The following is a 23,851-nucleotide window of genomic DNA, read 5'->3' as shown; positions in this document are numbered from 1 at the left end:
TGAAGATTGCCTGGTACTCGGCGAGTCGTTCTTCAAACTCGGCGAGTCCCTTGAATATAGCCTTGAACTCGGCGAGTGTTCTTCAAACTCGGCGAGTCATATGAACTGTCACTAGGATAAGAAGGGTTTAAGTGTAGGAGGTCCAACCCTTCGTAGTCGCACGTGGAATTAGCAATTTAACGTGTAGCTATAGTCCCAGAATCTCCAAATCTCCAAGGTTGATGTTCTGATGGAAGATTGGAGCGAATTGTGAGATCTGTTCGTCGGACTCGGCGAGTCCCCCCTTGGACTCGGCGAGTCCAGTCGCGGGTTTGTTAGTTGTCCCCGTTTAGCTAGTCAGGCTGACTCAGTGAGTGGGAACAGGGACCCGATGAGTCAGAGTCGGGCTAGACGTAGAAGGACTCGGCGAGTCGCTATATGGACTCGGCGAGTCCAGTCAATCAGAGAGTTGACTTTGACCAAGAAGTTGACTTTGACCAGTCATTTGACCTAAGGGGTATTTATGAGTACCTAATCCATGATTACAGATTTATTGCCGGAGGGTTACCGATGCGGCAGCCAGGCGTAGGTTGAGCGGGTTTTCAGCAGCTACCCTCGAGGTGAGTTACCTTCCAGTAGCGGTGGGTCTACGACCACAATGCCGGCCCACCAGTAGGAGTTGTATGTTGGATGATTGTCTTTGTGATATCATCTAGGTTTGCTACTACCTGATATGTTATGTGCTAGTATGATATGATGTTATATGCTAGTAGCAGTAGGGGAGATAGTCCCCAGGGTTTCCGGTCGATAGGGCCGAAAGGGGTAGTCATACCCAGTCATGTTAGACAGATTATGGTTATGTGATATATGTTATGTAGGAGTAGTAGAGGGGTAAAATAGTCCCCAGTATCCGGTCGAAAGGACCGAAGGGGAGGCCAGCACCCAGATATGCTGGGCAGTATCCGGTCGAAAGGACCGAAGGGGTAGGTCGGGCACCCAGATATGCCTGACAGAATCTGTATGTTATGTGATTGTATGGTATGTGGTACGATGGGGGAACTCACTAAGCTTCGTGCTTACGTTTTATAGTTTTGTTTTCAGGTACTTCTTCAGCTAGGGGAAAGGAGTCGGCGCGGTAGCGGCATATCCCACACTCTCATGTTTTCCGCACTATGGATTTTCTGGGATGTACTCTGAATATTTTACTATGATGTTACCGGTTCTCAGACATAAATTAATATTATGAATGTTTTCTGGGATGTACTCTGAATATTTTACTATGAAATTTTTAGCTGGTATTTTTGGGATGTTACAGCCTCATTCACGAAGCCAGTCTATAAGGGGGGGTATAAGGTTACTGCCTATAAAATGGCAGTTTAATGGGTGTCCACTCTCACTCACCGCTTCCTTGACCGGTGGAAGGTCGTTAGCCGAACAGGTAGGACAAGGACTATAATTCTCCCTTCATTATAAGTATAATGATAAATACTAAGTAACTAAACACTTATAAATTCCCAATCTTAGTTACTTAGGAAAATGTGAATAAGGTGCTAATCCATGAAATTACACTTTGCACTTTGTTTAAGCTGTTAGTGGAGCGTGTGTGGTTAACCGGCACACTAACCTGGACTTAACAAGGTAGGCAAAGGGTAACTTAATGTTTATCATAGTATCGCTGGAGCGTGTGTGGTTAACCGGCACATCGATTGAGGGGTAAATATTAAGGGTACTAAGTATATTTGCATGGTTACTTCACACCTTGTTTTGTGATCCTCGGCATCCCAGTCACAAAACCTGAAGGGCATACTCGAGATTGAAACATACCATTGAAAAGTTCAATGAATCTCAAAAGATCTAGGAGTTTCAAATCCAAGTAAAAAACCTAATTAAATTATTTCGTTTTTCATGGTGGAAATTGGTAAATCGTCATTTACCTACCTTCAAGTATTTTATCACTCGGATTACGGTATCCCTCTTCCAGTTATAAATAGGTTGTTGGATCCTAGCCTTAATATTTCATATTGGGTGTTATATTAAGGACTTTAGATCAACTATCTTGAATATCTCCCAAAAGATGTCGAGTTCAGACATCTATGATCTTCCCAAATCTCTTGGAACTTTACTTCCTCCACCTCCTCCAATTATTCTCCCTAACCCACAAGTTCAAGGTCACTCAAGCCCTAATGGCAAGCAAGGTCTATGTGTGATCACATCTTAGAGATAAAGTCACATATTGACAAGCCGGGAGAGTTGGGTTTCAAAGTCTTGAGAAAATTGGATGTTCAATCACTTTCTAAGTCACATAGTGAGTTCCTTTGGGACTACTATGATACAGACTATGACATGAACCTTAATGATCATATCTATTTGCTTGGTGCTGCTGAATCAGCAATGATTTGGAACGATAGTGAAGCAAATTTGATTAAAAGATCAACTTCCCAAAAACTTTATGGACAGTGACAATGGTGACACTGGAAATCCAGAAAAAGCATTCTCTTCCCAATGGAAATGGATTGGCCATAGTCAACCCGGTTGACCAAATGGTAAAGAGAAAGGCTAAGTCTGAGATAGTCCCATTACCAAAGGGTCCATATGTTTATTTTGCCAAAGGAAGGGGCGTTGATTGCAAAGCTGCCAAATTTACCTAAGGATGTTAAAGTCAATAAGTTTGACTCTACATCAGGTAGAGCCGATTATCTAACTCTGTTAAGTTCAATTCTGAGATCCTCATTACATGATGTGACTGGGTCACATGTTGATGTTTTAAGAATCAAAGAATAGAGAGAAATCTTAAAGGAAGTATATGCTGATTCTGATCGCGAAGGTGGATTTTGATCGCATCAGAATTTTGAGCAGTTGCTTAAGAAGTTATGATATATTGCTAAGGAATAGATAACAACAATTTTCCATGTGGATTGTAAGGATAAGTTTTTCTGCAAAGTTTTAAAATAAAAGAAAATTGTTTAATTTTATTTATTTGAAGTATCCTTACAATGACATTTGTGGAAAATTGTTGCTTATATGATTCCACTGACAGCAATATTGGAAAATGGATTTGATTCTTTCATTTGTGGTAGTGTCTAAATTTACCAAATCAGGAAAGTTCCTCATCACCCAAGTTTCAATTGGACCGAAACTTGGAATCATGCAAGTTGAATAGTATGATGAATGAGAACTTTCAAGCATTGGAAAATCAAGACTAATTACTTGTTCACATGGATGTGTGAGTCAAGTGAAGGACTAAAGGGATCGAGTACACATTCTTGTGCACTGGTCATGTCCACCACAAAGCTCGTTAAGACTATTTGATTTACTAAAGTTTGGTAAATATGGTTATACTTACAAGTTTAAGTATAATTCTGAAACATTGGAAAAAGTCTCAATGTATGGCAGAACGAATGGGAAGAATCAAATTAGGCAGAAAGATAAAAGTTTCTCAAATCTAAAAAGATGGGAGAGTACTTTAGTATCATGTTTGTGATCATCTTAATGATTTAGAAATCATATCACAATTAGTCCTCTAAAGGTCATCTTAGTGCATTCTTATGACTAAGAATAGGAGTCATGAATTGTTGAAATGGTTAGATCAGGAAGACGAGTCATACTTCGTTCCAAAACAATTCTTAGAGTCATACTCCAAGATTGTAACTTGAGTGACATATCTTAAAGAAAGGTTTAAAACACTTGTCAAATGTAAGAGTAAAAGTGTCCTACTCTTGTACATTTGAAATTGGTAAGTTGTGATGTTTTGGATAAAACAAAGACCAACTAAGGCCAATTGTGTGAAGTGTTTGTCTTGATAAAGAATCCACACTATCTCTTGAATATTTGGCAAGATAGTCTTATATGTCAAGAGGATAGTGGGAGTCTTAAAGATCCTAAAAAGAATTACAAGAACTAATCAAGAATAAAACCCGAGGTTCTTCACTAGCACACGACTTGAGGTTTATAACCTATCGTGTTGACATATTCTGTGCCCATTCCAGTTAAAGTTGGCTTTGCATAGGAGTTCTGAAAGTTCTCAATTGGTTGCATAACAACTTGGAAGCAATGGCAGGCCCTGTACTGCCAGGTGGCAAGAAGTTAAGATTGCATAAGTTCAGTCCATATGAGTTTGGATTTGTCATTATCCTTGTCTTGTGACTATGGTTTTGACGATTCACATGGAAAAGAACACATACACCATAAAATCTAAGGGTCATAAGGTTTCTCTCCGATTCATGAAAATGATGGTGAGGAAACACTTCCACCAAGTAGATTTGAAGCAGATGGCAAAAGGTCTAAACAATTGAGACTATGATTACGGCATCCCTTTTCATAGTTCTGAAATTGTTTAGACACACATGCATGCTATCTAAGGAAAGGTGTATGATTTTGATAAAGTTTTATCAAAGCATCTCGTATCAGAAATCTAAACTTTGGTAAGAAAGTCAATAAAGTATTGATTTCTAGAAGTCCAGCTGATTTCTGAGTACATGTCAAAGCTAGTGGGAGCATAAGTGTTATGCTAATAATCATCATGTTAGTGGGAGCATGATAATTATTGTTAGTGTTGCAAGTTAGCAATGTTAATTATAGAAAACAAAAGTTTCAATTCGTGAGGCTGCAGGGATTGAAAAAGTTGTTTTGCTATAATTAAGGGAGAGGATATACTTCATTTCAGTTCTAAAGGCTTAGATTGAGACCTTAATCATCTTTAGTCAAGAATATATATATATATATATATATATATATATATATATATATATATATATATATATATATATATATATGAATTTCATGTTGGATTGGTTCAACTTAAGGAAATTCTATATATTGCGTTCTCAAAATTCGATTATGATTACGACATTCCTCTTCATAGTCAAATTTTGAAAACATGGCAAATAAAAATATTGTAGCAAAAGACTGGTCTAGAATCATGTCTTTATGTGAGACATCATGAATCGTGTACCATTTGCTTTGGGTACAGGATCGATTGCATGTGCTATAATATTTGTCATTTCTAAATTTTTCCAAATGCCCAGAGGCATTAAGAAGGGAAAAGGTCTAGAATTGGATATGACTAAAATGATTAAGCAATTGTCGAGGACAATCTGAGGTTTACCAAAGATTGGTTGCTCAGGGACAGTTGGAAGTATAGTGCTAATTTTGGAAGGACCATATTGACATATTCTGAAAAGAGGCATCTCTTATTCAGAAGTGATAGTCAAAATGAGAATATGGAGTTGTCTCCATAGGTGGACGTTATCTGTGTAAGATTAGAAAACTTAATGCAAGAAGCATGTCCAAAGCAATGTACTTTGAATATGAGACTTAGTTTCCAGGGAGTTGATCTCCATTGGAATACCTTATAATGACTGTTGACAAGTCTTTGTGACTTTGTACATATTCATTACAGGAGGGTCAATGCATATATGTTTAAAATCTAAACAGATTTCGATAAATGATAGGAATTTGAAATTCTCACATTTTTCGATAAGGATTTGGGAGTGTGAAATTAGAATCATTGAAATTATGTTCAATTGGTTTATTTCACAAAGTAAGGATCATAGACAAACATAGAGTGCATACTTGGTGTATGGCAAAGCTATTGTTTAAGAAAAACATAGTGTACATGCTTGGAGCATGGGACAACTAGTGTTTTTAATTCAAGTATAAAGTTGATAAAACCGAAACAATGAATAATGAGTAATCAGTATGGTGATAAATAAAAGTGTTTATTTATATTCATAGGGTTTGATACCATATTTGATTCATTTATTCTTGTGTTTCACTTTGCATGTTTTGACTTCCAGAATAACTAAGTCGCTCTTCCTGAATGATTAAGTTATTCAAACCATCCACAGTCGGTCATATGTTGGAAGTAGATATGAATCAAGACTGTCATGGGTTGGTTTGTAGAGGTCCAAGTTGGTGGACAAAGTGGTGCTAAAACACTCATGAGTGCTCATAAGTTCTGAGTATTGGATTCAACCCGCGCTCATTTGAATCACTTCATGGATTTTATCACGAGTGATCATGAGACGATAATATCTTATATTCTTCAAACCTAGAGATATGAGTTTTTACTATGAGTTGGTTATACATTGATTGCACGAAAACGCATTTGGTAACTCGATGTTATAAAACGTGCCTTTGTGTATGATTCAACAAGTAGTAGAACAAGCCATATGAGTCGAAGTTTATCCATTCCTTTTACCTTCGGGATAAAAGCGATATATGTGGGCCCCTCGATGATTTAGCGATGACACATGTGAGTGCTTGGCCAAGCCAGGACTGATTTGATTTGTTCAATCAGTCAGGCATCATAAATCAAAAGTCGGAAAATAACAAATGGACAGAGAGAATGATTATAATCCATGTCTCAGTCCATATGATATCTAGAATGGAGGAATATATGATCCCTTATCTAATGGACAAGTCATTGACAAGGTCAGAGTTCGACATCGGCTTTAAGAGCTACGATTGCCAGTTAGGTTTTGAAGTCATACTCAATAATAGTTTTAGACTTATCCAAGTGGGAGACTGTTGGATTAATGTCTAAGTCCATAACTATATTTGGTATGTACTTGACCCGACCCGGCATGTTCCATTTGGGTTGCACTTCACCGACACAATTTATATGGATAGTCTTTTGAGAATAGTATATTTATGATTTATATTAATATATTATAAGTTCTAATATATTAATATGGAATCATATTATTTAATTAGTATTGATCAAGAATTAATTTAGAATTAATTAAGTGATCAAAAAGAACTAATTAAATATGGACTCTTATATATATGGAATGGGCCAAGTTCATTTAGGTTGGGCTAATCTTTCATGGATGGTCCATGGAGCTTTTAACCAATGGATCCTATGTAAATGAAAGGTCATGGGTATTAGGGTTTACATGGATGTAACCCTAATCCTCCATAATATATAAAGGGGTCCTTGGCTCACAAAATTGGCACAAGTGTGTGAAAAATAAGAGTGGGCCGATTTTAGTGTGCATACATATTCTCTCAAGTTCTTCCAAGGTGTTTTGGTGATTTGTGATTCCATTTGAGGCTTCCACACTATTGGGGCTAAGCTCTTAAAGCTTGAAGACATCAAGCTACATCAAAAGGTATGTCATCTAACTAGAACTTTGTAGTATAGGTGCTTCATAATATGCTAGTTAGGATGAAACCTTGGAATAGTTAATATTTGCATGTATAATAGAGAAAACATAGATCCAAGGTTTATAGGGTTGCATATACACCATAGGAGTGTTAGAATGCTCAAAACCCAACAGTTTGTCCCAAAGGACGCTTGAGGTAATCTGAATTGTATCTAAGGAAATTATGGGCTTAGGAAAAGGACCATATGGGTTTGGGCCCAATTTGGAAAATTGGGCCATTGGTGGGCCTTTGTGGATCTTTTGGTTTTGGGCCTCAGTTTTGGTTCATGTTGGGTTAGGGGTAAAATGGCCATTTTACCCCAAGTATGGATAGCGGGCATTAGAATGGAACCCAATTGCAAATTGGGTGTTGTTTTGATCTGATAGTTTGGAGGTGTCGTCAGGGCTGCGACTAGGGATTCCTTTCAGTGAGCTTTTGCATTCGAGGTGAGTCTTCTCACTATATCCATGGGTCGAAGGCACCAATGCCGGCCCATTACATGTTATGTGGTATACTAGTTGTCTCTGTGATACTTGCATGGAAGACCCCGGGGGAGCCCATGGCAATTGATGTCAGACCATGGGGGGGGGGGGGGGGAGCCCACAACAGTCCAGGTAAAGACCATAGGGGGAGCCCATGGCGTAATAGATAAAGACCATAGGGGAGCCCATGGAAACTATATGTATGTGCATGATAATCTGTGGTTGTTTGTGGTATGGTATTTTGGAGAAATCACTAAGCTTTGTGCTTATGGTTTTCAACTTATGTTTTAGGTACTTCAGTTTTCAAATGGAAGAGTTCGGGATGATTGCAGAGCACACACCACATGTGTCACACCCCCAAACCGGAACGACAGAAATGTTCGGGGGCGGATGACTTCATGTACAGTATCACAACAATTGCATAATAGTAATCAAAGTACAACAACCATGCATTGATAAAGTATAAGTTTTTACATATGTGTTCAAATCATTGTATATTGACACCAAAATGTATAACAAAAGTTAAAAGACATGAGTCTATAATGCTCCGTCTTCTCAAAAACTCGTGGATGTACCTGTTTACCGATTTCCTGAGAATACAAGCAGTTTTGACAAGAGTGTCAACAATTAAGTTGGTGATTTCATAAGCATGTTTTGTAATTGAAATCTGTGGTTTGTTCCTTAAAAATGTAAACATGTTTTTTCCCAGAAAATCCTATATTTTATATTGTAATATGTTGTACTCAAAACGTGTAAATGTTATCGTACTCTGATATAGTGTACTATAGTTTTAATCCATATGAAACCATGAAAAGTAGGTTTTCTCTATAGTAACTTAGTATTCTGTATTTGTACTTGTAAAATATTGTATTATAGTTTTATCATTTAATAAAACTATGTGAAGATGTTTACTTATTCTAACACAAGATTTCCTTGTGTTTTTTACTTGTATTCCCCCTTTAAAATATAAAAAGATAGCGAAAACTTAGGGGTATGAACTCACATGATAAATGATGATTTGGGCAGCGTTTCGCTACTTGACATTACGAGTTTCTGGTGAAAATCGAGTTCTGAACGGGCTGAGTTTCCACCGAAAAAGATTCTTTTCTCGAGGACTCCGATTGCTTCGGGCTTTCTTCGGGTGTTAGGGAAGTTCCCTAAACTTTGAGGGGTTTAAAGTGTCTAAAAAGTGCGTTTAAAGGTAAGAAAAGAGTGAAATTTGTAAACTACCCTAAGAGGCTTCGCATCCTATTTATAGTATGGCTGACGTCTCGCATTACGCTGGGCGTACTTCCGTATGTAGAGCATACCTTCGTACGTTACGCGTAGGAGATAAGTGTCCTCTGATCGAGTTCCGAGCTTCGGATGTGTCAAGGCTATAAACACACGTTCAACATGCGAAGAATAAGGGGACCTGGCCAACTCCGGACCATGTTTCCGAGTACGCGGTTCGTAACCTCGTACACGCGTACTCCTTCAGAATTTATTTTTCAAACTTCAAAAATTCATAACTTTTGCATACGAGCCCCGTTTTTGATTTTCTTTATATGCACGTGTAGGTGAGACCGTACTCTACATCTTTCGTTTAGATTCCGTTGGCAAATTTTGACTTTATTTTTAAAGTTACATTTTTAACAGGCCGGGACAGGAAAAGTCTGTTAAAAATTCATAACTTCTTCATACGATGTCCGTTTTCGTCTGTCTTTATACTGTTGAAATACTACTGACGAGATTTTCGATTATCGTTTAGGTTGTGTCGGCTAAAAATCGCTCGATCTATAATTCGAATTTCGGGCTGTATACTACTGTGTCGATTCTTAGAAAAATCATAACTTCCTCATACGAAGTCAGATTTGGATGTTATTTTTATGTATACTCTCGGTTTAACGTATGCTACAACTTTTATTTAGATTGTTAAGGCTAAAAAGTATTTTATCGTAAATTCACTTTTTACGTCACACAGCGTCGTGTCGGTTCCGTCGCGAAACTTCGATAGGTCATAACTTCTTCGTTATAACTCGGATTTCAGCGTTCTTTATATCTCCGAAATCCTTGTCACAACCACTACAAGTTTCTTCATAGATATCAAGTTTATCTAACATTTTATTGTTGACAGTCATTTTTATCTTAATTTATTACATCTTTATAAATAATTAAATGCACATAATATTCAAAATAATTTCTCTTTATTGCTTTAAAACTGGTTACAATGGTTGACCTAGACTATTACATTGACTTGAAATATCGGGTTGTTACATTATCCCCCTGCTAGAGGAAATTTCGTCCCGAAATTGTTTCTAAAGTGGTACTCATGAACCAGGGAAAAGATGTGGATACTTTTGTTTCATCTGATCTTCCTGTTCCCAAGTGAATTCAGGTCCCCACTTGGCATTCCAGCGAACCTTCACTATTGGTATACGGATTTGTTTTGTTCTTTTTATTTCCCTATCCATGATTTCCAATGGTTCTCCTACGAAGTGTAGACTCTCGTTTAACTCGATTTTGTCAAGTGGAATTACAGGAGTCTCGTCAGACAAAACTTCTTGAGATTAGAGACGTGAAAAGTGGGATGAATGTTACTGAGTTCATGCGGTAGTTTGAGTTTGTAAGCAACCAGACCAATTCTAGCAAGAATATCTAATGGTCCAATGTACCTTGGATTTAGTTTTCCATGTTTGCCGAAACGTATCATTCCTTTCCAGTGTGAGAATTTAATAAGACGCGGTCACCAACTTGGAATTCCAAGGGTTTTCGTCGCTTGTCCGCATAACTCTTATGTCTGTCTCTAGAAGCTTTCAATCGTTCCCGGATTTGTACGATATTTTCTGTGGTTTCTCGAATGATCTCGGGACCGTTTAGAGTGTTGTCAGGTATTTGATTCTTGGCTAGTTGCGTATCACCCAGTTCAGCCCAACACATAGGAGATCTGCACTTACGACCATAGAGGGCTTCAAATGGAGCAACTTTGATGCTAGTGTGATAGCTGCTGTTGTATGAGAATTCGACGAGCGGTAAATGGGTATCCCAAGCTTTACCAAAATCTATCACATAAGCTCTCAACATGTCTTCCAGCGTTTGTATGGTTCTCTCGCTTTGCCCATCTGTATGAGGATGGTACGCTGTACTCATGTCAAGATTGGTTCCCAAGGACTTTTGCAGTGATTGCGAAAACCACGAGGTAAATCTACTATCTCGGTCAGAGATGTCACACTCCAAAACCAAGAACGGCCGAAACGTTCTGGGGTGGAGGACGTCATGTACAGTATCATAACAATGCATAATAGTAAAGACAAGCAACAACATCCATTTCATTAAGATAATAATTGTAATACAAGCATGTTCTGTACAGTTTGTAAGACACCAAAAGTATAATCAAAATAAAAGATGGGTCTTGTATGTGCTCCATCTTCTCAAAAGCTGCATCTGTACCTGTCTACTGATGACTTGAGAATACAAGTTATTTTGAAAGCGAGTATCAGCATAAAGCTGGTGAGTTCATAAGTATTTAGTGTCATTGCTTGTATAAAAATGTTTACAACCATGTAGTATAATAGCTGATATCAGTGTTTGAAAATAGTATGCTCCCTAGAAAATCCTATATTTTCCAGTAAAAGTAGTCTTCTACCAAGACCCGGTTGTTTGCATGTTTAATCCTTCGAAAAAGTTTTCCCAGTGAAACTATCAGTGCGAAAATACAGTTTTAAACTTCATTCATATAAAGTAATTGGGAAAATAATGTTTTACCCCAGCAGTGTCACTGCCGGCTTAATGTAATAAAAATGCAGATTCCAGGTAGTATTAAATGTACAATACACCTCGGGGAATCTGTTTTGCCTTTAATTCTTAATGTGTTAATTAAAGGTCTGAATGTGAACTCGTATGTAACTATGCTGATTGACGATCGAATATCTGATGACCCTCCGAGTCATATGTAGTGATGTGACATTTTGTCACCCCTTGGCCTTTCGGCTCGGACTGTAGCTAGCAGTCAGGATGTGGGAGTGTCTGTCCCGTATAGATCTATACACACAATGCCCGCTCTCCCTCCAGGAGACTCTGGTTACACGGTGATACCACTGTGAAGTGTCGTATCGAGAAATAGTATGTCACATTCTAATTATAGTATATCCTCTTGTATATTGTATAATTTATTTCTGTTATAATGTATAGAGTGTTCTATTATATAGTATATAATATTCTCTTTGTATAGTATTTATCATGTATTGACTCACAACTGTACTGACTCTAGTAGATGTCATGGTAATAGTAGTAATGAGCAGTAATCCTTAACTATACCTATTATAGTTAAATAGAAATGTTGGTTGCATGCCTTTGATACACAAAGGTACTGAACTGAAGTGAAGAGTTTTATATCCAACACAAATATATATGATATATAACTAAGAATTCAACGACAGTCAGACAAATAACAAAATACCCTAAGTCCACAACCAAACAAGGAACATGAAATAAGGTGAGCTATCAGTCCTAAGTCCTTCAAGTCTTACTTATATAAATATATTGGTGTAGATATGGTTTGGAAATAAAAGAAGTTTAAAAGAATTTGGAAATAGTTTTATAACAATTTAACATGAAAATGAGTTTGATAAACATTTTGAAGCAGTTTTGTTGGCAAAGCAGCTACAAATATAGAAAATCCTTTTGGTTGCAAGTTATAAATCACATGTGATTGATACTATAACTTGTTTGTTTCAACTTGTATTCCCCCCCATAAAAGCATTTAAAAACATTTAAAAGGTTGATTAAGGGGTATGAACTCACCTGCAGTGAGTGGAGTGGATGGAAGTGCCGGGTAGGATGCTAGGTGTCAAGTGAGGACTTGAACACACCAATGGACCCTATGTAACATGTAGTGATACATAATTGTATCTAATTAGTTATTAAATCACTAATTAAGCAAGTAAAGACACTCTAATGCGTGAAAACACTTTGTTTCAAGTGTTAGGAGTGCTAAGGGTTGCATCTAGGGAGAGTATGGCCTCACTATGGAGTTTACACCTCATATGGTAGCCCTTATATGTGTTTACGGTTTCTGGACCATTTACCCCATGAGTTTACGGCCGTAAACTCATGGAAATTGTGCATTTGTGTGTTTCAAGGTCCTATATCTCACAAGGAAGGGTTCTAAGTTCGAATCAAAGGCTTAGGAAGTGGTTAGGGCACAAAAGGACCCCTCATTGGAGTTTACGGTCCTTGGACCATCCTTGAGAGTTTACGGTCATAAACACTTGGGTTTACGGTCGTAAACCCATGAGTTTACGGCCTTAAACTCATGTATGCCTCGACCTTTTCGTGTTTTGGTGTTTCTATCTCTTGCATGCAAGTGTCTAGTCGTTTATCCAAGCATTTGAAGGTGTTAGGGGCATCTAAACACCACTTGATGGTGTTTACGGTTCAAGGATCTCCCTTGACCGTAAACACATATGATCTTGGGGTTTTTGATGTTCAATCCATGGATTAGCAAGCACACTAAGCAAGTAACTAGTTAGGAAGAGTGTACTTACTTATGAAGCTTGCAAGAGTGTTTAAGAGCCAAAAACACTAGTGTGTGTTCTTGGTGTTTTGAAGAACACTTGAAGATCTAAGCAAAAATGAAGAATCCATGGATGAAATGATGTATAAACACTAGATTAAGTGTTGTATGAACGAATCTAGGGAGGAAACACTTTCATTTTGGCGGATTTGAAGAGATGAACTTATGATACTTGAGAGAAAAACTTGGTGTTCTTGAGGTGGGAAGTGGAAAAATGAGGAAATGGTGTGTAAACTCATGCTATATGCATGAGTTCTTGGAAAAATGGTGTTTATGGCCCAAACTCCTCTTGTTTGGCCGTAAACACCTAGCTAAGGTGTTGTTCATTTTGTTTGTTACACATTACTCATAACGACACTTCCTTTTATTTAATCGTTTGACGAAAATAAAATAAAACACCCAAACGGACTTAAATCCGGCAAAAAATGTACTGAAATGTTTTTTACTATTATTTGAAGTGTTTGACTGTGGAAATTATACCAATGAAAATTTCGGGTTGTCACATCATCCCCCCCGTTAGAGGGAATTTCGTCCCGAAATTAGAGTTCAAGCAACTAAGTTATTACAAAATAACTAAGTAAAAAGATGAGGATATTTAAGTTTCATTTGATCCTCGCGTTCCCAAGTGAACTCTGGTCCTCGCTTGGCGTTCTAGCGAACCTTCACAATTGGGATGCGGCTTTGTTTCGTTCGTTTGACCTCTCGGTCCATAATCTCCACAGGTTCTTCCACGAAGTTGAGGCTCTCGTTGATCTCGATCTCGTTGAGTGGGATTACAAGAGTCTCGTCGGATAGGCACTTTTTCAAGTTCGAGACGTGGAAGGTAGGATGCACATTACTAAGTTCGCGGGGTAGATTGAGTTTGTAAGCGACAGGGCCGATTCTAGCAAGAATCTCGAAAGGCCCTATGTACCTTGGATTTAGCTTTCCACGCTTTCCGAAGCGTATCAAGCCCTTCCAGGGTGAGACTTTCAAAAGGACTCGGTCTCCCACCTGGAACTCCAAAGGCTTCCTTCGTTTGTCTGCGTAGCTTTTCTGTCGGTCTCTAGAGGCTTTCAATCGTTCACGAATCTGAACGATCTTCTCTGTCGTTTCCCGAATGATTTCCAAACCCGTGAGAGTGCTGTTAGGAACTCGTCCTTTAGCTAACTGAGTGTCACCTACTTCAGCCCAGCACAGAGGGGATCTGCACTTTCGGCTGTAGAGGGCTTCAAATGGAGCAGCCTTGATGCTCGTGTGATAACTGTTGTTGTAAGAGAATTCGACGAGGGGTAAGTGGGTATCCCATGCCTTACCAAAGTTGATCACATAGGCTCTTAGCATATCTTCTAGAGTTTGGATGGTTCTCTCACTTTGTCCGTCGGTCTGTGGATGGTAGGCTGTACTCATGTCCAACCTCGTTCCTAGGGAGCTTTGTAATGACTGCTAGAACCTCGAAGTGAATCTGCTATCTCTATCCGGGATAATGGATATAGGGACACCATGCAGTCGTACGATCTCCCTAATGTAGGTTCTTGTGAGTTTCTCCATCTTGTCGGTTTCTTTGATGGGTAGGAAGTGTGCAGACTTGGTCAATCTGTCGATGATGAACCAAATGGTATCAAGTCCACCCGTTGTCTTGGGTAACTTGGTTATGAAGTCCATAGTGATCCGCTCCCACTTCCACTCAGGTACCTCCAGTTGTTGGAGTAGACCTGACGGTTTATGGTATTCGACGTTGACCTTAGCGCAAGTAAGGCATTTACTTACGAAGGTAGCAATCTCAGCTTTCATGTTAGGCCACCAGTATGACTTTTTGAGATCCATATACATCTTATCTGAACCTGGGTGGACGGAATATCGAGTGTTGTGTGCTTCCTTCATGACCAAGTCTCTGAAGCCACCGTGTTTCGGTGTCCAGATCCGGTCCATGAGATATAAGGCTCCGTCACCCTTGGCTTCTAGGTTCTTATCCATTCCTCGCAGGGATTCTCCCACCACATTTTCAGGTTTCACGGCTTCGAGCTGAGCCTCCTTTATCTGTGCGGATAGATGCGAATGGATAGTCATAGCTAATGACTTGACTCTTCGACCAGAATATTCCTTCCGACTTAGGGCGCCTGCTACTACGTTGGCTTTACCCGGATGATAACGAATTTCGCATTCGTGGTCATTGAGTAGTTCGACCCACCGTCGTTGTCTCATGTTGAGTTCTTTCTGGTTGAAGATGTGTTGGAGGCTTTTGTGGTCGGTATAGATGGTGCTCTTTGTACCATACAGATAGTGTCTCTAGATTTTTAGGGCGAACACAACCGCTCCTAGCTCGAGGTCGTGCGTGGTATAGTTGACCCCATGTGTCTTCAGCTGTCTTGAGGCATAGGCGATGACCTTACCTCGTTGCATTAGAATACAACCGAGCCCTTGGTTGGATGCATCGCAGTAGACTACGAAGTCTTCTGTTCCTTCGGGGAGAGACAGTATGGGTGCGGTGCATACGGCTCGCTTCAGGGTTTGGAATGCCTTCTCTTGCTTCTCTTCCCAGTCAAAGGCCACGCCTTTCTGGGTCAATGTAGTCAGGGGTTTCGCGATTCGAGAGAAGTTTTGAATGAATCTGCGGTAGTAGCCAGCGAGGCCTAGAAATTGATGGATTTCGGTAGGCGTCTTTGGTGCTGACTAGCTCTCAATGGCCTTAATTTTGGATGGGTCCACGTGGATTCCTTCTTCGCTAACCACGTGTCCTAAGAATTCGACTCTTCGGATCCAAAATTCGCATTTAGAGAACTTCGCATAAAGCTTTTCTGATCGTAAGGTTCCTAAGACTTGTCGTAAATGATCTCTATTCTCCTCCTTACTTCTAGAGTAGATAAGTATATCATCAATGAAGACGATGACGAACTGATCCAAGTAAGGACGCCATACTCTATTCATCAAGTCCATGAATACTGCGGGCGCATTGGTCAATCCGAATGGCATCACTATAAACTCGTAGTGTGCGTAACGAGTTCAGAAGGCTGTCTTCGGGACATCCTCCTCCATCACTCGCAACTGGTGATACCCGGACCTCAAGTCAATCTTGGAAAAGTAACTCGCCCCTTGCAGTTGGTCGAATAAATCGTCTATACGAGGAAGAGGGTAAAGATTTTTGGCCGTCAGCTTGTTGAGTTCTCTATAATCGATGCACATACGGAACGATCCGTCTTTCTTATTCACAAACAAGACTGGTGCTCCCCAGGGTGAGAAGCTTGGTCTTATAAAGCCCTTGCTGAGTAGTTCGTTAAGTTGACCGGATAGTTCTTGCATCTCAGCAGGTGCTAGACGATAGGGCGATTTGGCTATGGGGGTCGGTCCTGGAATTAAGTCGATTCGGAACTCGACTTGACGTTGCGGGGGTAACCCTGGGAGTTCTTCCGGAAAGACGTCAGGGAAGTCGCGTACTACGGGGAGGTCTTTTAAGTCTTTTGTTTTCTGGCTCGTATCGACAACGTGCGCCAGGAATGCACGATATTCCTTACGCAAGTACTTCTGGGTCTGAATACTTGAGATGATACGAAGGCTCGTACTGGGTTTGTCTCCGTAGATTAACAAGGTTTCGTTATTCGGTAGATTTAGACGGATTGCTTTGTCGAAACACAGGATATCGGTACGATGGAGACTCAACCAGTCCATGCCCACAATGACATCGAAGCTCTTGATTTCTACTGGTATGAGGTCGATTGGAAATGAATGATTATCCAGCGTGAGGGTACAACCTATGTAGATTTCGTTAGAACTTTCTGTCTTTCCGTTGGCCATTTCTACGACGAAGGTTTCTTTTAGTGGTTGTGGTGATTGTTTAAGTAAGTGTTTAAAGTTTTGGTTTACGAAACTCCTCTCTGCCCCACTATTAAATAGGATACAAGCATAAGAGTTATCAAGAAGGAACGTACCTGTGATTACTGTGGGGTCTGCTACTGCTTCATTGTGGCCAATAGCAAGTAGTCTGCTTGTTCCTCCTGCATTCCCAGCTTTCAGGCAATTTCTTTTGAAATGCCCAATTTCGCCACAGCCGTAGCAGGCCTGGCTCACTCCTGTGCTGGGGACCTAGGAAATGGGTTTGGGTTGTGTTCGGAAAAACTAGGCGGTATGGCCCTTCCGGTCACAGTTAGTGCAGTGCATTTCCCGGCAGGGGCCATTGTGATGGAAAGAGTACTTGGTGCACTTGGGTAGATTCCCCGTATATGTTTTGGCTGGTACAGGGGCAGCAGGAGTAGTGGCAGCATGGACAGCCACCATTTGTTGGTTCTTTGAAGAGGATTGGGCTGATTTGCCCTTCTTTCGGTCCCACCGCTTCCTCTTGTTGTCAACGGTCTTTGTAGGTGCAATGGCAACCGCGGTAGTGGTCAATGGAGTGTAGGGGACTTCATGATCAATCAGCCTTTGGGCCAATTCCTTGGCACTTTCAAAGGTCGTGGGGTGTGATGCTAGAACGTTCCCTCGATACGGGGGCACTAAACCCCAGATGTATCTTTCAATCTTTTTGCCCTCGGTGGGGACCATGTTAGGACATAGAGTCACCAGGTCGCAGAACCTAGCTGTATAAGCCACTATGTTGGTCCCCTTCATCTTGAGGTTCCAGAGTTCCTCCTCGAGTTTCTGAATTTCGCCTCTAGGGCAGTACTCCCTTGTCAGCAGGTCCTTCAGTGTGTCCCAGCCCATGGCGTTGGCTGTTACTAAAGAGAGTGATTTGACATGGCCATTCCACCATGTCAGGGCCCTTTCAGTGAAGGTGCAAGCAGCAAATTTTATCTTGCTTCCCTCGGGGCACGAGCACATCTCGAAGATTGCTTCGGTTCTTTCGATCCATTGGGATAGTGCAAGTATCCCTCCGGTTCCATTGAAGTATGTAGGTTTGCAGCTGATGAAATCCTTATAGGTACACTCACGTGCACGTGGATGGATTTCACCATGGCTGGAGTTTGTGCCAGTCCCCGTTCCACTAACACCACCAGAATTGACTTGCGCCATGGCGGCGGTCACAGCTGCTTGAAACATCACCTGGTCGAACTGCGGTGGGGGTGGCGGTGGTGGAGTTTGATTTGTAGGCGGGTTTCTGTTTGGACGCTTGCGTGGCGGCATCTTTTACTGAAAGTTCATGAAAATGATGATAATAGTAAGAATCGATTGTAAGTACTATGAAAGTGTTTCATGGACTAAATCACCATAGTCCAACTATCAGATAGAGTGACAACAGTAGAGTAGGGAAACATAAAAGTATAGATCTTCCCATAGAATAGACAACTGCCAATATTACTGGTATTAATGATGTAAAATGAGTTTCAAAAAAGTCGACCTATCAGTAGGTCTTACATCATACCATAAGGGAAAATGTTGGCAACTTACAAGTCTAGTTAGAGTACTTTCAAAGTTAGGAATGTTTACAGACAAGTGCTCTATAGAGCATAGGAAAGAAAAGGCTATTCCTTAACCAAAAGAGAAAGATAATTTGACATCTTCTACTGGCGACGGGTATCCCTTGGGCGAACCCTAAGATCAGCCAGTTGGCGTACAACTTCCTGAAGATGTCGTTCTTGAACCCTCTGACGCACTCGGAGATCCATGACTTCAGCTCGGGATGCAGCTAGCTGTTGCTGCAGAGCCTCATTGGTCCTCCTAGTCCTATCCATAGCTTCTTCGAGTTGGCGAATACGGACAGTGTTAAGGCCAGAGTTGGCGTCAATTTCCACAACTCGGTCGATGGCTGCATGACCTTGCTCGACTTTGCTAGCAATCCTACGGACCATGATGGGTAGGACCCGGTCAGCTGAACCTCCCTCGCTTATTTTGTAAAAGCTTCGGTCTCCGTTGAAAGGTAAGGGTTGACCCTGCTCATCACTCCATTGATTCAAGGTTATTGCCCACATGGGAGTGGGACCTTGAAATGCCGGACGGGGGTTGAGGTTTGGAGCTACTGGGGGTAGGTTGTTGACTTCTGGTTCAGAGTCGGAGCCATCCGAAAAGCCTTCAGCTCGGTGATCATCCAAAGGGATTGGGTGATCGTCTTCTGGCTCCTCATCAAGCCATCCTCCAATTCCTTGGTTTGGATAGTACGGTTTGCCAGGGAGATGAAAGCCAACCATGCTATCTACGCGAGAATAGGGAAAGAATAGTTAATAGACGTACTAATCTAAGATACTTATAAGATGATCGTTATTATTCGACCCAATACTTGCATAGTGCATACCAATTACATGTAACCGAAACAGGATAGACCTTCGAATAAATGACCCTAACTCTAAATCCACAACCAAACAAGGTCAGGAAGTAAAGCAAAGATCACAGATTCTAAGTCTATAGCGCCTTAGTCACCTGTAACCATAGAGTATCCACTTAGCAACTATTGCCCTACTAGTAATGACCTTTTTAGTTCTCACATATGTAATTCATAGAAATGCAGAATACTCCTATAGTATTCTTGTTCTAATGATCTTGTAATAGTGTTGGTACGTTTTTAGACTTGTTGCAACACCACAATCATTCTTAGGCACATGCTAGTCACTCCTCAGAAAATATAGTTGATCAGGCTATATCCCCTTAGGTTTGACCATATGTCTCTAAGCCTAATTATGCTATTCAACAATCGTAATACTTTTGTGATGTTCTAGTATGATACTGACACTGGTATGGATAGATGTATATATATATACTTAGTTAAATATTTTATTATTTAAAAGTATATATTCTTGGTCAGAGTGTTTTAATCCCGATGTGTTTATAGTTCGTATATCTTTTATGGGTTGATATACTTGATTCACTATAAACAGTGCTCTGATACCAATCTGTCACACCCCAAAACCGAGACCGGCGGAAACGTTCTGGGGTGGAGGACGTCATGTACAGTATCATAACAATGCATAATAGTAAAGACAAGCAACAACATCCATTGCATTAAGATAATAATTGTAATACAAGCGTGTTCTGTACAGTTTGTAAGACACCAAATGTATAATCAAAATAAAAGATGGGTCTTGTATGTGCTCCATCTTCTCACAAGTTGCATCTGTACCTGTCTACTGATGACCTGCGAATACAAGTTATTTTGAAAGCGAGTATCAGCATAAAGCTGGTGAGTTCATAAGTATTTAGTGTCATTGCTTGTATAAAAATGTTTACAACCATGTAGTATAATAGCTGATATCAGTGTTTGAAAATAGTATGCTCCCTAGAAAATCCTATATTTTCCAGTAAAAGTAGTCTTCTACCAAGACCCGGTTTTTTGCATGTTTGATCCTTTGAAAAAGTTTTCCCAGTGAAACTATCAGTATGAAAATACAATTTTAAACTTCATTCATATAAAGTAATTGGGAAAATAATGTTTTACCCCAGCAGTGTCACTGCCGGCTTAATGTAATAAAAATGCAGATTCCAGGTAGTATTAAATGTACAATACACCTCGGGGAATCTGTTTTGCCTTTAATTCTTAATGTGTTAATTAAAGGTCTGAATGTGAACTCGTATGTAACCATGCTGATTGACGATCGAATATCTGATGACCCTCCGAGTCATATGTAGTGATGTGACATTTTGTCACCACTTGGCCTTTCGGCTTGGACTGTAGCTAGCAGTCAGGATGTGGGAGTGTCTGTCCCGTATAGATCTATACACACACTGCCCGCTCTCCCTCCAGGAGACTCTGGTTACACGGTGATACCAATGTGAAGTGTCGTATCGAGAAATAGTATGTCACATTCTAATTATAGTATATCCTCTTGTATATTGTATAATGTATTTCTGTTATAATGTATAGAGTGTTCTCTTATATAGTATATAGTATTCTCTTTGTATAGTATTTATCCTGTATTGACTCACAACTGTACTGACTTTAGTAGATGTCATGGTAATAGTAGTAATGAGCAGTAATCCTTAACTATAGCTATTATAGTTAAATAGAAATGTTGGTTGCATGTCTTTGATACACAAAGGTACTGAACTGAAGTGAAGACTTTTATATCCAACACAAATATATATGATATATAACTAAGAATTCAACGACAGTCGGACAAATAACAAAATACCCTAAGTCCACAACCAAACAAGGAACAGGAAATAAGGTGAGCTATCAGTCCTAAGTCTTTTAAGTCTTACATATATAAATATATTGGTGTAGATATGGTTTGGAAATAAAAGAAGTTTGAAAGAATTTGGAAATAGTTTTATAACAATTTAACATGAAAATGAGTTTGATAAACATTTTGAAGCAGTTTTGTTGGCAAAGCAGCTAAAAATATAGAAAATCCTTTTGGTTGCAAGTTATAAATCACATGTGATTGATACTATAACTTTTTCATTTCAACTTGTATTCCCCCCATAAAAGCATTTAAAAACATTTAAAAGGTTGATTAATGGGTATGAACTCACCTGCAGTGAGTGGAGTGGATGGAAGTGCCGGGTAGGATGCTAGGTGTCAAGTGAGGACTTGAACACACCAATGGACCATATGTAACATGTAGTGATACATAATTGTATCTAATTAGTTATTAAATCACTAATTAAGCAAGTAAAGACACTCTAATGCATGAAAACACTTTGTTTCAAGTGTTAGGAGTGCTAAGGGTTGCATCTAGGGAGAGTATGGCCTCACTATGGAGTTTACACCTCAAATGGTAGCCCTTATATGTGTTTACGGTTTCTGGACCATTTACCCCATGAGTTTACGGCCGTAAACTCATGGAAATGGTGCATTTGTGTGTTTCAAGGTCCTATATCTCACAAGGAAGGGTTCTAAGTTCGAATCAAAGGCTTAGGAAGTGGTTAGGGCACAAAAGGACCCCTCATTGGAGTTTACGGTCCTTGGACCATCCTTGAGAGTTTACGGTCGTAAACACTTGGGTTCACGGTCGTAAACCCATGACTTTACGGCCGTAAACTCATGTATTCCTCGACCTTTTCGTGTTTTGGTGTTTCTAGCTCATGCATGCAAGTTTCTAGTCCTTTATCCAAGCATTTGAAGGTGTTAGGGGCATCTAAACACCACTTGATGGTGTTTACGGTTCAAGGATCTCCCTTGACCGTAAACACATATGATCTTGGGGTTTTTGATGTTCAATCCATGGATTAGCAAGCACACTAAGCAAGTAACTAGTTAGGAAGAGTGTACTTACTAATGAAGCTTGTAAGAGTTTTTAAGAGCCAAAAACACTAGTGTGTGTTCTTGGTGTTCTTGGTGTTTTGAAGAACACTTGAAGATCTAAGTAAAAATGAAGAATCCATGGATGAAATGACGTATAAACACTAGATTAAGTGTTGTATGAACGAATCTAGGGAGGAAACACTTTCATTTTGGCGGATTTGAAGAGATGAACTTATGATACTTGAGAGAAAAACTTGGTGTTCTTGAGGTGGGAAGTGGAAAAATGAGGGAATGGTGTGTAAACTCATGCTATATGCATGAGTTCTTGGAAAAATGGTGTTTATGGCCCAAACCCCTGTTGTTTGGCTGTAAACACCTAGCTAAGGTGTTGTTCGTTTTGTTTGTTACACATTACTCATAACGACACTTCCTTTTATTTAATCGTTTGACGAAAATAAAATAAAACACCCAAACGGACTTAAATCCGGCCAAAAATGTACTGAAATGTTTTTGACTATTATTTGAAGTGTTTGACTGTGGAAATTATACCAATGAAAATTTCGGGTTGTCACAAGAGATAATAGATATTTGCACACCATGCAATCGTACTATTTCTTTAATGTACGTCCTTGTTAACTTCTCCATTTTATCAGTTTCTTTTATTGGCAGGAAGTGTGCGGATTTGGTTAGTCTGTCGACGATTACCCAAATTGTGTCATGACCACCCGTTGTTCTGGGTATCTTGGTTATGAAATCCGTTGTAATCTGCTCCCACTTCTACTCAGATATTTCTGGTTGTTGTAGTAAACCCGAGGGCTTTTGATATTCTACCTTGACTTTGGCGCAAGTTAGACACTTGCCCATATAGGTAGCGATCTCAACTTTCATGTTCGGCCACCAATAGAGTTTCTTGAGGTCCATATACATCTTGTCTGAACCTGGGTGAATGGAGTATCGATTTTTATGGGCATCATTCATGACAATATCTTTGTAGCCACCATACTTCGGTGTCCAGATTCGATTCAGGAGATAACGAACTCCGTCACCTTTGACTTCCAAGTTCTATTCCATTCCTCTTAGGGCTTCACCTGTCATGTTTTTTAGGTTTCAAGGCTTCCAATTGAGCCTACTTGATCTGTGTGGATAGGTGGGAATGGATAGTCATAGTAAGAGACTTTACTCGGTGGCCCGAGTACACTTTTCGACTAAGGGCATCTGCTACTACATTGGCTTTACCGGGATGATAGCGAATTTCGAATTCGTAATCATTGAGTAGCTCTACCCACCATCGTTGTCTCATGTTAAGTTCCTTCTGATTGAATATGTTATGGAGCCTTTTGTGGTCTGTATAGACTATGCATTTCATACCATAAAAGGTAATGTCTCCATATTTTCAGGGCAAAAACCACGGCCCCCAGTTCGAGATCGTGTGTAGTATAGTTGACCTCGTGGTTCTTAAGCTGTCTTGAGGCATAATATATGACCTTTCCTCATTGCATAAGAACGCAGCCTAGCCCTTGCTTCGACGCATCACAGTAAACTACAAAATCTTCCGTCCCTTCTGGGAGGGACAAGATCGGCGCGCTGCAGAGGGCTTGCTTTAGT

Source organism: Lactuca virosa, chromosome 2 (assembly GCF_052849685.1).
Source record: "Lactuca virosa cultivar CGN04683 chromosome 2, Lactuca_virosa_CGN04683_v6, whole genome shotgun sequence".
NCBI lineage: Eukaryota > Viridiplantae > Streptophyta > Magnoliopsida > Asterales > Asteraceae > Lactuca > Lactuca virosa.
Note: the sequence above shows the minus strand (reverse complement) of the source record.